The sequence below is a fragment of the Herpailurus yagouaroundi genome, unplaced genomic scaffold (assembly GCF_014898765.1).
Source record: "Herpailurus yagouaroundi ecotype Mexico unplaced genomic scaffold, PumYag 180, whole genome shotgun sequence".
NCBI lineage: Eukaryota > Metazoa > Chordata > Mammalia > Carnivora > Felidae > Herpailurus > Herpailurus yagouaroundi.
Window position 1 is genome coordinate 2231665 of NW_024412411.1, and position 14546 is coordinate 2246210.

Below are 14546 nucleotides of genomic sequence, written 5' to 3' on the forward strand. Positions count from 1 at the left end.
GAATGAGGTTTTACTAGACAGGAATACATGACCTTTTCCTAACACCAGCTAGCCCCCTCAACCTCGCTTCCAAAATTCCTTAGAAGACTTATGCTATCCCTAATGCCTTCCCAACTTGAAGGTATATAATCAATCACCTGTCACAACCCCAGGGCAGTTCTTTCTGCCCACAAGTCCTGTCCCTGTGCTTTGGTAAAACCACCTTTTTGCATGGAAGATCTTTCAAGAATTCTTTCTTGGCCATCAGCTCTGAACTCTGACATTTCCACATCACACGGCACCATACATAAAAATAATCTTGGGGTGCCTGGCAGGCTCCGTCAACGGGGTATGTGACTCTTGGTCTTGCTGTTGGAAGTTCAAACCCCACGTTGGGTGTTAGAGATTACTTAAAAATAAAATCTTAAAAAAAAATAATAATCTCGGGGCACCTGGGTGGCTCAGTCAGTTAAGTGTCTGACTTCGGCCCAGGTCATGATCTCACAGCATGAGTTTGAGCCCTGCGTCAGGCTCAGTGCTGACAGCTCAGAGCCTGGAGCCTGCTTCGGATTCTGTGTCTCCCTCTCTCTCTCTCTGCCCCTCCCCAGCTCACACTCTGTCCCTCTCTCTCTCTCTCTCTCTCTCTCTCTCAAAAGTAAATAAACATTAAAAAAATTTTTTTTACTAAATAAAAAAAATAATCTCCAAGAAACTAAAGACCTAAATGTGAAACATAAACATCTAAATTACAAAAAAAAATGAGGAAGGATATTTTTTTTAACCCCGGAGCAAGAAGTTCTTTCTTACAAAAAAAAAAAAATAGAACAGGCAAAGGTTTTATTTCTTGTTCATACCTCAACTTATTTCTTGTTCATACTCGGGCCACAATGGGGCTCTGCTCATCGTCACTCAACGAAGCTGAAGGCCCCATCACAGAACATGCTCACGGTGACGGGGCCGGGAATGGGGAGCACGGAGGGGTGGCTGCATCCCTACACCTCATCACTTCTGCCCCAGTACGCAGATCAAGTGAAGCCACGGGCCCCTTCAAAAGGGGCCTTACAAGGTGCCTAGAAGAAGATAATACTAATTGGGGAAACATTTCTTAAGCAAGACCAAAAAACACACAAAACATAAATAGTAGTAATAACAATAAGCTTAAATGTACTGGGTGCTTACTGTGTGTCAGGCATTCATTGTTGTAAGCACTGTAGACGTTTCCTCATTTAGCCCTTCATAATAACCCTATGAGGTGAGCTCTGTCATTTTCCAAATTTACAGTCGAGGCACTAAGGTTATGCAAATGGCTGTCAATGAATAAAACAGAGGCAAGAAACAAGAGAAGAGAACATATCAGAGAAGGGGTGATGGTGGTGAACTCTTGGGAGGGGTTATGCAATTAAGTTAAAAAAAAATTTTAATGTTTATTTATTTTTGAGAGAGAGACAGAGCATGAGGTGGGGAGGGGCAGAGAGAGAGGGAGACACAGAATCTGAAGCAGGCTCCAGGCTCTGAGCTGTCAGCACAGAGACACGGGGCTTGAACTCACAAATGCTGAGATCATGACCTGAGCAGAAGTCGGATGCTTAACCAACTGAGCCACCCAGGCGCCCCAATTCGTTAATTCTTTATACATTCCTGAAGCAAACCCTTTGTTGACTATACATGTTGCAAACATTACCTGTGGCTTACTTTTCCACTCTGAGTGGTATTTTTTTTTAATGGAAAAAAATAAATCATTCATTTAATGTATTCCAACTTATTCAGTTTTTTAAAATTTTTTTAATGTTTATTTACTTTGACAGAGAGGTAGACACAGTCGAGGGGGGAGGGGCAGAGGGAATCTGAAGCAGGCTCCAGGCTTTGGGCTGTCAGCAGAGCCCCACGCAGGGCTCGAACCCATGAACTGTGAGATCATGACCTGAGCCAAAGTGTCAGATGCTTAACTGACTGAGCCAGCCAGGTGCCCCTATTCAGTATTTTATGATTGGTGTTTATTATGCCCAGTTTAAGAAAATTTTCTCTACCCCAAGACCAAGAATTTTGCCAATGTTATCATAGGGGCCAAGGGCAGGCTGCCCCAAAATATGCCAGTTTGGCATAGTGATTATTTTAAAATTATACATTTTTTAATGTTTATTTATTTATTTTGAGGTAGGGAGGGGCAGAAAGAGAGAAAAAAGTTCCAAGCAGGCTCCACACTATCAGCGCAGAGCCTGACACACAGCTCAATCCCACAAACTGTGAGATCATGACCTGAGCCAAAATTAAGAGTCCCATGCTTAACCAACTCAGCCACCCAGGCGCCCCATGACATAGTGATTATTTTAAATAAAAGTCACTTAAGAAACAGCTGGTGTGAGTGATGAGGTTCTTGAACGGTTAAGAAAGAATTCTGGATACATCTTTGGTACAAAAAGGTGATTTTATTAAAGCACAGGGACTGGACCCATGGGCAGAAAGCGCTGCACTGGAGTTGTGAAAAGTGACTGATTACATATTTTTAAGCTAGTGGGGGTTAGGGATAGCATAAGTAACGAATTTGGAAGCAAGGCTTTCGGGACCTTGAGGGGCTAGTTATTAAGATAAGGTTACTTTTAGGGGCGCCTGGGTGGCGCAGTCGGTTAAGCGTCCGACTTCAGCCAGGTCACGATCTCGCGGTCCGTGAGTTCAAGCCCCGCGTCAGGCTCTGGGCTGATGGCTCAGAGCCTGGAGCCTGTTTCCAATTCTGTGTCTCCCTCTCTCTCTGCCCCTCCCCCGTTCATGCTCTGTCTCTCTGTCCCAAAAATAAATAAACGTTGAAAAAAAAAATTTTTTTTTTAAAAAGATAAGGTTACTTTTAGTCTTTACTAAAAAACATTAAGGAAATAAGGCAGCCATGAGTTGCTTGAGAAAGGTCACACCCTGCATGTTTCAGGTATCTATCAGTGGGCTGCAAACTGGAAGGAGATTTAATTTCAGCTACATTTCTCTTGCCTTTGTTTCCCTGCATCATAAGGACACTCAGACCCTCCTCTGTGCCCCTGAAAGCAGGAAATAAACCTCCCAAAGAAAAGGTATCTTCTCTGTACAAAATATAAAGACACCCTTATCACCAGAGATGGGAACTTTGATTTTTTTTAATGTTTATTTATATTTGAGAGAGAGAGTGAGAGTGTACGCATGTGCACACGCGGGAGCAGGGGAAGGGCAGAGAAACTCAGAGACAGAATCCGAAGCAGGCTCCAGATTCTGAGCTGTGAGAGCTCAACTCGGGGCTCAAACCCATGAGCTGTGAGATCATGAGCTGAGCCAAGACCAGGAGTCAGACACTTAACCGACTGAGCCACCCAGGTGCCCCCAGTGACAGAAAGCTGTCAAAGCAAACCGTGTTATTATTTTTTTTTCTAATCTACTACTTCAGCCTAAATTCCACTTAGAATTCCTTACAAACTAAAAATTCCAAATATCTGTTTTTTTTTTATCCTGTCAATTCCTCACAAATGTACTGTCTTTTTGTCTAAAAAGTATAAAAACTGCTGGCCTCTGTCATTCCTTTAGGTCTCAATGCTATCATTGGGCCTCTGTGTGCACATAATAAAACTGGGTTGTTGTTGTTTGCTTTTTTTGTTAATCTGTCTCAGGTAAATTTAATTCTCAGTCCAGCTGGAAGACCCTGAAGGCTGGAGGAAGAATTTTTCCTTCCCCACATTATCTTCTAGGATGCTTGTTATTTGTCACATACACATCAACAACCTACCTAGAACGGATTCTGAACTATGGTTGAAGGAGGAGTCAAATTTTATTGTTTTCTATATAGATATCCATTTAGCCACAGGTCAGGGGTTAGAGCAGAGGATCAGCCTGCTGCTACGTGTTAACCTTAAAAATAAAACTGCCAATTATCTTACTAGACAAAATGGGTTTATTCAGGAATAGCAGAGAACTGTAATCTGGGACAAGCAAGCTGTAGCAAAACCATGGCCTAGTCTGCAGAACAAAGGAGAGGAACACTGTGTGAACCAGACTAACACCATCTTGGACAAGTCCGCCATGATGACTTCACAGTCACCTGAAGCCTTAAGTATAGCCCCCACCCCACACACAAATTCTTTCTTTTCATCCAACCACACCCTTAAGTACGCCCTTGGGGCATAACGTCCTTGATCTGCTCTTGGAGATATAACTATGACACAACTATTCTCAAACATTTCCTCCTGGGTGGTCTACTAGCACGTACTCCCCAAACTCTAGGGCTACAAAAGCAGGTCTTACCGGAGATGGGACTGCAGAGATCTACTAGTTTTGCCACTCCGCAAGACACACTTCTGTCCGTAAGTCCCTTTAATAAACCATTTCCCGTCAAGCCGCACTTGTGAGCCTTTTTCTTCAGCATCACACCTCTTAAGGTCATTTTGTATATACCGCCTTTTCAGAGAACACTTGGACTTTTATTGAGGAGAGGGGGGAGGGTGCCGAGCAGGCTATTATAAGCAAAAAGTCCATTGGCTTAAACGAGGAGTTCGAAATATAGTGGCTCTTCATTGGCTGAGTTGTGACTGTCTCTCATTGGCTGCGCGGTTGTGGGCGGGGGTGGTGTAGGTGGGTGGAACTTTATTCCTCCTGAGGGAATAGTAAAGAAGTATCCACCTGTTGGGTCTGCAATTGACAAGGAGGGGTGGGGCTTGGAAGTTCCCTCTGCTGTCTCCCAATTTCATTCTAAACTAGGTTTCTTTTCAGAAACAGGAATTTCCTGGAAGCTGTCATACCTCCCTGGATCTCAAGTGACAAGCAAAGCATTGGTCCCTGTGTTTAAGAGAAAAAGAAAAATAGAGACCGCAGCAAGAAATTGTCAAATGGGTGGGGTACGTTTTCTTACAGTAAGAACACAGGATCTAAGACTGAAAGCCTCTGCACCTGTCATCCATTTGAACACTTAGCAAGGCTTGATAAGGTTCTTTCCAATGAAGTTCCAGTGACGTCTTCCTTTGATAAACCTTAGGTAATCTTAGTCAACAGCTTTGGCATTACTCTGTCTGTAGAGATCAGTTGGTAGGTTGTACCTGGAATAGAATACTTGGTTATGCATCATTAGTGCTGTAAAATAATCCACACAACATCATCTGGCCCACAAATGCTCTGCCAGGGAGAGGCCTTGGGGGAGTAACCAGAAATTGTACAGGCCTCCCACAGACGATGGATCACCTGCGGAATCACCGTTTTCACCTTGTGGTGCATGTCATGCTCCTAAGAGCTATGGGAAGGGCATCTGGCCAATCTAGTCCAGTTTCTGCTTAAACCCTGGCCAGTTTATCTATTTTAGAATCGCATTTTGAAGTTCCACCACTTTCCCTGATTCCAGATAATGTGAGCCACAAAGGCATTCATGAATCAATAGGCTTTGCATCTATTCATAGGCAAGGGTATCCAAGCTTTAAAAAACACCTTTAGAAAACCCTTAGAATTCTTTTGCCAACAAAGTATCAATCCTGTGCTTGGGCTTGCTTTAAAAGGGCATACATTTACTGAAATCTATTCATGTGGTCAACGGCTTCACTTGAATAAAAACAACTTGAATAAAAACAACTGGAATAAAATATATTGTCATCCTCCCAAGGGAACAGGGGGTGGGGGTGGGGGCTTGCGTTGTTCTCCTTGTCTTAACATGTTTTCCCACACTGCAATCTTAAAAAGCATGTCGTTCTTAGAATACCATTGAAAGGTTCTGAAAACTGGTGCATTCAAAACATGCTAATTGTTCTAGAATTCCCTTGGTGTTTGTGGGTGCCATGCCTGGGGTAACAGGTACACAGTGAGAGAAAACACTTGGTGCTGCCAACAACCGTTTAGGGAGCACTGAAGATGGTGTGGGCAAAAAGATGCTCTGGTCAGTCTCCAAAGGTCACCAGTATGGGGCCTTAGAGTACGGCAACGTCTGAAAGAGATGCCGGAAGATGTCAGTTGATTAAAAATGAGAAAGAGGGGCGCCTGGGTGGCTCAGTCGGTTGAGAGGTTGACTTCGGCTCAGGTCATGATCTCATGGCTTGCGAGTTCGAGCCCCACGTCGGGCTCTGTGCTGACAGCTCGGAGCCTGGACCTGTTTCGGATTCTGGGTCTCCCTTTCTTTCTGTCCCTAATCCACTCACATTCTGTCTCCATCTCTCTCAAAAATAAATAAACATTATTATTATTATTATTTTAATGAGAACAAATGCGCCTGAGAACAGGAAATGGTTACAGCCTATTCAGTTACCCATGGAAGGAACAATATTTTACAATAGACATAGGAGAAGGTAACAAAAGTACCAGAAGAAATATTGGTTCCTTTATCAGTGGGGAAATGTTGGGGTTTTGCCACAATTGGCCTACAATCATGAAGCGCTCAAAAGCATCATGAGGACTGATACAAACGCAAACAAACTTTTGGGAAGTGAGAGCACAGGTGCAGGGGAGGCTACAAGTTTGCTACCCGAGCAGAAAAGACAGAAAAAACTTTTCCACCTCATGTTGAGAAAACACTGTATAACCAAAGACCATTCTTTTCTCTGAGCAATCAGTCACTATTCATGAGGGTTTTTATCACCATTAACTTTAATTTGCCTTGCTGTGCATGCACGTGCATAATGTGGAACACCTTTTCTGCACCTCACATTCTCTCAGCCTCACTTATAGTTTCCAGTCTCATCTGCAGTAAACGGTACCATGCTGGCTCCTGTTGACACACCTCTCCTCAGGTGCGCGCTGCCTCTCCCTTCCTGCCTCTCGGCTTCTCTGATGCAGAGGCACAGAAAGCCTGGGAGAACCCACTTTGCATTCATACGTATGCAAACCCGAAGTGTGGGGAAGTCAAAATTCCATGGGGCAACTCTCAACCAATGGAGGACATAGGCCAGACAATAAAAATGTCTTCCTTTTGTCCCCCCCCCCCCCCGTCAGATGATTCTGAGACTCATTTCATAAAGCTCTCTTTCTATCCTCCAGGGCCTGCCCTTTCTGCTCTCTATAGGTTCACTTCCTTTTTTTTTTTTTTTTTAAACATTTATTTACTTTTGAGAGACAGAGGCAGAGCACAAGTGGGGGAGGGGCAGAGAGAGAATGAGACACAGAATTCCAAGCAGGGTCCAGGCTCTAAGCTGTCAGCACAGAGCCCGATGCAGGGTTCCAACTCACAAACCGTGAGATCATGACCTGAGCCAAAGTCTGACGCTTAACTGACTGAGCCACCCAGGCGCCCCTAGGATCACTTCCTAAATAGGCCACCTGAATGTATAGGTAAGGCAGAAAAATCCTTTTCTGCTACCCTCTTATGGTCTGTTCCTAAGGCATATGAATTAAACCAATAAAAGAAAGATTCATAAGAGAGAAAAAAAAAAACAGGTTATTTATGTGTGTAACACACACAGGAAGAGTCAACAATGAGTAACTCAAACAGGTCTTCAGAATTTGGGGCTTATATTTCTAACTTAGTAGATGAAGAGAAAAAAGAGAAAGGGCACTTATGGAAAAACACATGACTTTTGGGAAAGATAAATGAGCCTTTGGACAATAGATCAGAGACATGACAGTCTCATGATAATGTCTGTTTGGGTGTGGTGCCAATTTCTAGTCTCCAAGATTATACAGAGTTGTTCCCAAGACAGGATTTATAACAATTTGAGTTCTTCTGGGAGGCAGATAAGGGATTCCAAGAACTCAAATGCCTTCAGCTCAAAATAATTCCTATGCCCAAGTGATATGTTTGGGGGTGGCATACCCTGATCCCCTCCAAATGTAAGCCTCAGGTTAAACACACAAGCACATATAATCATACCAAACAATATGCTTAAATGACAATATCTATTTTTAAAATCATAATGAATAGTAGCAATCATCTTATTTTTTAATTTTTTTAAATGTTTATTTTTGAGAGAGAGAGAGAGAGAGAGAGAGAGAGACAGAGCGTGAGTGGGGGAGGGGCAGAGAGAGAAGGAGACAGAATCTGATGCAGGCTCCAGGCTGTCAGCACAGAGCCTGACATGGGGCTCGAACTCACAGACTGTGAGATCATGACCTGAGCTGAAGTCAGACACTTAACCAACTGAGCCACCTAGGTGCCCCAGTAGCAATCATCTTATAAAGCAATATTTACGATACGTGGATTAATTTACCCTCTTCATTTGAATATTTCAAAGACCAAATGTATTTATACATAGAAAATAATCCATAGGTTAGAAATCTGCCTGGGGATTATATAACCACATGCTTTATTTTCTCTGTCTCTTTGGATTTTAATTTCTTTAAAAATCTCCAGATAAACAATGGTAACTTATTAATTAGCTTAATATTTCATTGCCTGTGACTCAAAGTTATGTACACGTTTTGGAAAATACACTGTTAACATTAAACAATCAATCAGGCTGATTAAGGATTTATAAGGGAAATATGGTAACAAAACATACGCTTTTAGGTGAAAACTGTAGAGTCACATAATTTGTCATATTGTGTATATATTATAAGTTCCAATAGTACAAGAAACAATTTATAAAATATTAGTTTTTTAAAAGAATTAAATCAAAAAATAAAATAAGTAAATTTAGTAGAATACTTGTGTTTATATTCACATACTCTTATTTTTTTATTTTGTTTATTTTAATGTTTATTTATTTTTGAGAGAGAGAGAGAGGGCACATGCGCACAAGTGGGGGAGGGGCAGAGAGAGAGGGGGACACAGAATCTCAAGCAGGCTCCAGGCTCCAAGCTGTCAGTATACAGCCTGACAAGGGGCTTGAACTCACAGACCATGGGATCATGACCTGAGCTGAAGCCAGACGCTTAACCAACTGAGCCACCCAGGTGCCCCTACATACTGTTAAATATTAGTGTAAGTAATAATAATCAGGAAATTTGAAATTTCCACTTAATTTAACTTTTGGGAGGAGATTGAAAAATTAAATTCAAAGTCTTGCAGGAACTAAAATACTACATGTGCATTTTCATTTCCTACTGTGGTAAAATCAAGGAGAAGACCTATATCATCTTTTAGCTAAAATTCACAACATAATTTATTTTATCAAAGGGTTTACCTTCACGGAGAATATTAAAAGCAACACATTAGCATTTAATTTCCTTGCATTTATTTATTTTTCCATTTTATATCTGTTTATTTGAGAGCTTTGCCTGTAAAAGTCCTAGCTGATAAAGGCACATTGTTGCAAAATACCTCCTGAAGGAATAAGACAGAACTCCATCTGATAAAGAATGTACACAGGCAAAATTAGATGGCCAGGTTACTTCCTTCTTTCCTCTTGTCCTCCCCCAATTCCAAATCACAAACAGCAGCTGATTTCAAAGCCCCCTCTGCCCCACCCAGCCCCACTCTGGCTGAGAGGGCTTCTGTTACACTTGCTTAAGATTAATTCCAAAACTGAGAAGGATTTTATAAAATGCACATTCAAATCCTGAACACGTTCTTCCTCCTTAACACAAGGATTCTCAGAGACCCACACAGATCAAGAGTCCATGATTTAGGATTCTAGCAAGATTCTTGGTCAAACAAGACCAACATTCAGAAGACACTCCCCAAGGGTGAGGGTAAGAGTTGCTGGAACTGAATCAGTAGTTGGTCCACACCACTGAACTGGGCAGTGAAGGTCCTTCCGTCCTTGGAAGACTTACCCTTGGCCTGTGCTGCAGGGAAAGCTGGACTAAAACACCAGATACTGACTCAGCAGAAAGCAACATTTCTCTCTTAGAATTCAACCTGAATTCTCTCAGATATTTCCTTAGAAAGTCATACAATGAGAAACATTCAGGAAATACACTGGCTAAAAAAGTGTCTCTGTGCAGGAGAAGGTAGAAGACTTCCTATCCGCAGAGCCCTTTTGGGTACAGGTTAAAAAATGCTCAAGTGTTGTTTGAATCAGGGGAGAGAGGGCTCTTAGCCTTCATCCAGACATTTAGGAGCTTCCTCCAGGATGTACAGGCAACTGAGATTTCTCATTAGCATTTAATAGTCTATCACTATCAGCTCAGATGGTGACCACATGTAGCCATGGGGTGGGGTGTGTGTGCGTGTTAACCCTGGTGTTTCCCAGCACCCAAAGTATCACAAGTCTGTGGGGGTGGATCTGGAACTCTCAAGCCAGTAACTTGTTTCCCTTAGGAAACAGGTGGGAAAGAGGTGGGTCATCAACTCAAAATAAGAAGCAAAAAACCCTTGAAGCATCCAAAACTAAGACGCTGAAGAGTAATGTCAGTGATATGTGTACACATTGTCATTTACTGGTAATATTCTCCAGATAATTAAACAAGGGACAAATTACTTCAGAGAAAGGGAACTCTGGAGGCGCCTGGGTGGCTCAGTCAGTTAGGCAGTTAGGCATCCAACTTCGGCTCAGGTCATGATCAAGCACTTGGGAAGTTTGAGCTCCATGTCAGACTCTGTGCTGACAGCTCAGAGCCTGGAGCCTGCTTCAGATTCTGTGTCTGCCTCCCTTTCTCTCTGCCCCTCCCTCACTTAATCTCTCTCTCTCTCTCTCAAAAATAAATAAAACTAAAAAAAAAAAATTTTTTTTTTAAAGAAAAGGGAACTCTGGAGAGAAAATGAGGGAGCCTGGGGGTTCCCAACAGGAGATTCCAAATGAAGACTATGCTAAAGTGGGGCGCCCTAGGTGGCTCTGTGGGTTAAGCATCCAACTCTTGGTTTGGGCTCAGGTCACGATCTCACAGTTTCCGGAGTTCAAGCCCTGGGTCAGGCTCTGCGCTGCCAGTGCAAAGCCTGCTTGGGATTCTCTGTCTTCCTCTCTCTCAGCCCCTCCCCCAATGGCATTGTCTCGCTCTCTCTCAAAATAAATAAACTTAAAAAAAAAAAAAGACTATGCTAAATCCTTTTGTCTTCAGAAAAATATAAGCTGGGTGGTAGTGTCATGTGCAAGAGCAGCAAAAGGAAGTCCCATAATTCACAGACCTTGGGAGGAAGCACCTGGGCCGTGGTTGCACACAGGCCTCTTGGCAGAGAGGATCAAGGGCTTCCTTATATTTATTTTATAAAGTAGTGAAATTCTCTGAAACTTGATTAGAAAGAAGTCTTAGTACTGAAGGGTTTCTAAAAATCTCTGTGACTAGTAATTTTTGGCCTGTTGTGAATTTGCATATCATTGGGCCTGATCTGCATATTTATTTTGTATCTCAGCAGGAACCACGAAGCTATTAAACTAAAGTTAGATTTTCCCGGTTCCCACCCGAAAACATTTTGGAGAAAGGGTTTAGGTCTGAAAACAGGAACAGTGTTTCAACGTGTATCAACACTGCATTTATTTTGTAGGTTATTTACACATATTTTGTTTGATTCTTGTAAGAATGTAAAATTTACCTTTTACCCAAAGGTTTTAATACTCAATTGAGCAGTTTCATTTTTTTCCACTGGAAGTCTTTTTTTTTAAGTAAAAAAAAAAAAAGTTAAGAGTCATCCTCTTGAAGACTAATTTCTTTACTCTGTTTAAATGTATTAACATAAATTACAAAGTGCAATTTACAGCTTAAGTCTTCTTGTAAACATGGTGTTCTGCGATTTGGAAGGTTTTCTTTTATTTTTCTCTCAGCCTGGAGGGCTTTTCATAAAAGGCTAGCACATTTAAAGTATCGGAGGTATGGCTTGATTTCTTAATTTTTCCCCTTGGGAGACACTGAATCCCTTTATCTTAGATTTATATAAGTGCTTAGTGATCCAACACAAATAAGAAATGCTTTGAGGTTGAGAGACATTATGGAAGTATTTTCTACAGAGTATTTTCTACAGAGCAGGCCTAATTAATTAAAAAGTCTCTTTGATATCAGACTCATTTTGTGTCACCCGTAGTATGCCCAGACCAATCCTCCGGAAACAAATAAATATCTATTGGGGTTCCAATCCCTTGGATTCCCCACTCCTGATCCTTTACTTTATACCAATTAAACATAATTGGACTTTTACATGGGGAAGAAAATATCTCAAACAACCGAAGAAATTTTCAAATTATTAGGCAATCTAAAGATTAAGCAGTAACATTTTTCTCGCCTAAGGAGAAGAAACCATGTATGCATTCATAAAACACAGCTGCCCTGAGCTTGCCTGAACCACCACACACATATTTATCCTCTAGGGGGCGGTAGTTCCCTGTTTCTGGGAAAAAACAACGCTCTCTAGTTCAGAGTTTTGCCACTTGGAGCCTCTAGGGAAAATTCACTTAGCTAGGCCTAATTCGAACAGAAAGAAAACACTCCAGCTTCGAATCAGATAAAATTCTAACCTAGAAACTAGAAACATTTATTCCAGGAGACAGAAGCACAAGAGCTCTTCCATCTGCTCTGTCTGCAGGCAGGCTCACAAATAAGACACTACCTGTATTGTCTGGATTCATACCCATGAACATCTGGCAAAAGCCACAAGACAGTAATCCACAATAACAGGAAACAGCAACTGCAGTTGTTCACTTCCCAGTGCTCTATAGATGTTCTTAGTCAGTTGCAACTTGATGTGCTTGTTTCTAATTGGTTACAGATCTAATTGGACACAGATCTCAGAGACAGGCAGATACCCCAACAAGATCCAAATTGATTGTCATTGCGAGGGTTCCCTCTGTATACAGAGCCTGAGACGAGGGCTTACCTGGAAGAGTTTATCTGGGAGATGATCCCATGGTGCAGGTGTGAGGAACCAGTAGGGTGACTAGTCCTCCCTGTTTGCTGGGGACTGAGGGGCTCCCCAAAGTGTGAGACTTTCAGTGCTAAAATTGGGGAAGTCCCAAGCAAACTGGAGCGAGTAGGTCACTACGGGAACTGGGGAGCTAGCCCCAGAGAAGGAGGGAAATCCAGGGCAAAGCTGAGCTGCTGCATTGGTTTGATCTCACAGGACCTCATGGGGGTGCATCTCAGAACTGGGGAGCATTTATGCACAGGTTCTCATCCCCTAGTAGACAAGCATTGCCTGTTGGGGTGTTTATTTCTCGCACATTCAGGGTGCACGTGCATGAATGAGTGCCTGTGAGTTCCCACAGGCATTTCTCACTGTGGCTTCAGAGAAGCTGTGGGCAGAAAGCCTGAGAAACAAGCAGCTGATGCCCATAACCATGGGGTCACGCCTACACGGATCTGGTCACAGCAGCAGTGGCTGGAGTCAAAACTGGCCTGATAGGGTGTGAGGTGGGGCAAAGAAGGGTCCAAACCAGGAAGGTTAATTTTGCTTCCCTTCAGTTGACTCATATTTGAGCTCCACATGGGTTCAGCAACCTCTGCTGTTAGCTTCACATCAGTTTATTAATTTAAATGAGATGAGACTCTCAAATTATTTGTTTAAATAGTAATTCTCTGGAGTAGTTTTATCTTTCTGTCATGTATATTGAAGAAGGTGCCATGCCAGTGATCCCCTCCTGGCAAAAAAAGAAAATTCACAGGTATTTGTACCTCCCCCAAAACCAAGGTAATTTATTTATTTATTTTTTTAATTTTTTTTTTTAACGTTTATTTATTTTTGAGACAGAGAGAGACAGAGCATGAATGGGGGAGGGGCAGAGAGAGAGGGAGACACAGAATCGGAAACAGGCTCCAGGCTCTGAGCCATCAGCCCAGAGCCCGACGCGGGGCTCGAACTCACGGAGTGCGAGATTGTGACCCGGGCTGAAGTCGGACGCTTAACCGACTGAGCCACCCAGGCGCCCCAGAACCAAGGTAATTTAAATGTCATCACCAGTGTAACATTTTTTTTTAAGTTTTATTTATTTTGAGACAGAAAATGCATGGGTGGGGGTGGGGGGCAGAGAGAGAGAGAGAGAGAGAGAGAGAGAATCCCAAGCAGGCTCTCCCTGCGGGGCTCCATGCAGGGCTCAAACTCATGAACCCGTGAGATCATGACCTGAGCCAAAACCGAGAGTCAGATGCTCAACTGACTGAGCTACCCAGGTGCCCCCAGTGTAAAACATTATTAAGACAACTGTGTTTGGGGTGCCTGGGTGGCTCAGTCGGTTGAGCATTTGACTCTTGATTTCAGCTCAGGTCATAACACAGTTTATGAGTTCAAGCTCCACATCAAGCTCTGCGCTGACAATGGTCTTCTGTTAAGTTTCTCAAATTCCCCATATGATTGAAAACATATGATATCTGAAGAAAAAAAATAGTTACAAACAGAGAGGGAGGGAGGCAAACCATAAGAGACTTTTAAATACAGAGAACAAACTGAGGGTTGATGGGGGTGCAGGGGCCAGGGGCAGGGAAAATGGGTGATGGGCATTGAGGAGGGCACTTGCTGGGATGAACACTGGGTGTTGTATATAAGTGATGAATCACTGGAATCTACCCCTGAAACCAAGAGGACACTTGGTGTACTATATGGTAGCTAACTTGACAATAAATTATATATAAAAAAATTAATTAATTAAATTAAATTAAATTAAAATAAAAAGATTCTCTCTCTCTCTCTCTCTCTCTCTCTCTCTCTGGCCCTCTCCCCCACTCACTCTATCTGTAAAATAAAAAAATAAAAGTCAACCAATTTGTCAAAAAATTAAAAATAAGAAAAAACCTTAAAATTTTTATTTTATTTTATTTTATTTTATTTTATTTTATTTTATTTTATT

At 42.2% G+C, this 14546-nt stretch overlaps 1 long non-coding RNA gene across 1 annotated transcript in view; it reads right to left on the bottom strand.

Annotated features, from left to right (window-relative positions):
- Positions 1 to 4737, bottom strand: part of LOC121039522 (uncharacterized) — an 11689-nt gene extending 6952 nt beyond the window's left edge. Inside the window, exon 1 of the long non-coding RNA XR_005794818.1 lies at positions 4234 to 4737. This is a non-coding gene — a long non-coding RNA (uncharacterized LOC121039522). The remainder of the gene's footprint in view (positions 1 to 4233) is intronic.
- Positions 4738 to 14546: the final 9809 nt, after the last annotated feature.